Source organism: Arvicanthis niloticus, chromosome 10 (genome assembly GCF_011762505.2).
Source record: "Arvicanthis niloticus isolate mArvNil1 chromosome 10, mArvNil1.pat.X, whole genome shotgun sequence".
Taxonomy (NCBI): Eukaryota; Metazoa; Chordata; class Mammalia; order Rodentia; family Muridae; genus Arvicanthis; species Arvicanthis niloticus.
Window position 1 is genome coordinate 6,583,579 of NC_047667.1, and position 3,288 is coordinate 6,586,866.

The window sequence follows — 3,288 nt, forward strand, 5'->3', positions numbered from 1 at the left end:
AGAGTGAGGGTGAGGGAAGACTTGAAGAATGGAGACCAGACAGGGTGTGATTCAACCCCGTTTATTCTTCAGTCTCTCTTCCTCTAAGTGTCTCCTTCTCTGTCTCCTCTGTCTGCTGTGTCTGATTCTGTCTGGAGCCAAGTGTCTTCTACCTAATGTCTGATGTGTCTGATTCTCTCCTCTGTGTCTCCCTAATGTCTGATGTGTCTGATTCTCTCCTCTGTGTCTCCCTAATGTCTGATGTGTCTGATTCTCTCCTCTGTGTCTCCCTAATGTCTGATGTGTCTGATTCTCTCTAGAGCCAAGTGTCTTCTACCTAATGCCTGATGTGTCTCTCTCTAGTCTGTCTGCTGTGTCTAATTCTGTTCTGTTCTGTCTCTGCCTTTTATATGTCTCACTTCTAAGCCACGCCTCTAAGTTACACCTTTAATCATGCCCTTAGGTCTTGTCTCTAAATCTGCTCTACACTTCTAAGTCATACTCTTAAGTCACACACCTTTAATCTCACGCACCTTTAATCTCAAGGTATCTAAACCAAGATTATCGGAGTGTGCTCAGCTGTTGTAGGCTATTGTAATCCAAGTCACATGTCAGGGTATATTGCTCAAGATGGCTGCAAAGTTGATAGCCGCTTTCTGCTAAAAGTCGGCCCCCAACATATATCTGTATATGTTTCAGTCAGGTGCTGGCTAGAGCCTCTCAGAGGATCATTATACTAGTCTCTTATCTGCAAGCACAATAACATATCATTACTAATGTCAGGGACTGGTTGCTTTTCCATTGGATGGGTTTCAGGTTTGGTCATGACAATTAAGACAATAAAATAAAAACTGCACTGTGTAAATAATGCCATTATAATTTTCTTGAAAATGAATGTGCTTTAGAAGCATAAAAAAATAGAAAAAGCAGAAACAGAAAATACTCATTCAAAATTACTATGCATCAAATATAAAATAGAATTTTCATAATGAAAACAAAAGTTGAACAAAATTAAAAGGTTGAAAATAATAAATGAGATGGGCATAAACATTCCAAAATGTATTAAATGTGTTCAAGTTCATTTGTTGTTTGAATAATCTGAATATTCAGGGACACATTTATGTACCAGTGGGAGTCTTGTCCTGTCAAATCTCAGATGCCCATTTGTCTCTGCCTCCTAAGAGTCAAAGTTAACAGAATATGTTAATACATGAAGAATCAGTGGTATTTATTGAAGCCAAATGCATAAAAAGATAGTGTATGTTTCTATCTTAGAAAGTCTGCATAACAAATCCATATAACTTAAAAATTAATACTCTTTTATCTTTCTTGAGTCACAAACTAATTGTCTAGAGTATGTCCATCTGCTTTTAATGTGCCATGAATCTTAATAATCATTAGTACAGTACATTTTTACTATGACAAGGCTAATTACAATATAGATTTTATTAATTAAAAAATATACCATAAAATATGAAAATCTCTTTGTAGATTAAACATATATGTTACATTTTCAGGTCATATAGCTGTAAAATGTGAAAATCATTCCTGAATGAAAGAGCAAATAAACAAGAAAGAAGCATATGGAAATTTTCAACTAAAACTTGAGGCACAATTTGAGTTCTTAATAGCATTTAATATTTAGGCAATTGTTAACCATTAGGGTGAGTTTTGCTTCATAGAACAATCTCTTTCCTTCTTTTGTCCAGTATATTTTTTGTAGAAATTAAATGACATTTGTTGGTAAAGGTGCCTTCAATGTAACATCATTTTCAGACCCCTATCAAACAAAAATACTAACACTGAATATCATATAGGCAAATGAATTACAGTTGCCTTCAATGAGACCTGAAGGTACAAAGAATGGTTCATGGGACTCATATCTAGCTAGGTATGAAGAGATAGTGTTGTTGATCATGAATCCAGAAGAAACAATGTCACTGTTAAGAGGACCTAGTGAGATAAAATGATTCTGTATCTTCCTTAAAAACAACAAAACTATGGTATTTTAGAATGAGACACAAAAGCCAGAAGTATATTTCTGTGGAGACAGTAGTGAAGCAGGCATTTACTGTCTTGTTTTTCTTGGTCCCAGGCGAGTCTCTTGCTTATCCAGTATGAGAAATACCTCCAGCTGAAAATACATCACAGATTCTGGCCATTATTTCAAAGAGATGTGTCAATTCTGTTTTTGATAAAACATCTAAGGCAAAGGTATTTAATTGAAAACAGATGTCCTTTGTTTCTTCTGTGTGTGGAAGCTCATTGCTTCTTTATCGCTCCTTTGGTAAATACATGGAGTGTGGCCTGTTTTGATTCAAGTTTTTATTCCAGTTTTTATTCAGTTTTATGAGAAACAAGGAGAATCTACTGCTTCTACATGCAGTTGTCTTCTGGAAGGTGAAATTTTAATGTAAACTTTGTGACACCTTCACTTCTGAAATAGAAAGGAAAGATGGCTTCTTCTCCGGTAAATATATGCTTGGGTATGGTACAAGTTTATAGTTCATACAGAAATATTTTATTGTCAAAACTTTCAACATTCCAGTGCTGACTCACATTTACGGAACTATTTTTTTTTCTTATGATTGTCTGCGTTACATCTTTAAATGTTATGTCACTGTTGAGCTAAAAACAGATTTTCCCTTTTATCAGTCTCCATTTTTTTCAGGATTACTTGTATAAATGATAACATAATTTGAATTGAGTACTTAAAATTTCTGATTACAAACATGAGTGTTCATGAGACTAAAGATGATTGTACTTATTTCATATCTACAGAATCACTTGGGTCATCATTTTTCTCTTAGGAAGGCCCCATGTTTCATGAATCTTCCATCTGAGTTTGTATTGCAGTATTTTTCAGCATTCCTACTGCTGTGAAAACCCAATTATGATTTTATGTTTATTGATACTCTATAAGTGTAATTTTGGTACTGCTGTGAATCTTGTTGTAAATATCTCTGTTTTCTAGTGCCTTTGTGACCATGATTAGATCATTTATGGAATCATGCCATTTGAACACCACAAGGTCACCATCATCAGGTTGAGTGTTGCTTGTGTAGTGGATCTTACCAGAGAAGTCACAATATTCTTTATCTCAGAATGTATATGTATGTATATTATATCCTATATAATATATAAATTATAATATATCATATACATATGTATATAATGTATACTTATAATATATATGTACTATAATATATTAGTTATTGGTAGAAAAGTTCTGTATTTATCTAACATTTCCTTTGGCAAATTGTCAAGAGAGGATACTGTTAATTTTAATTTTAGTGTCTATTGAATTTC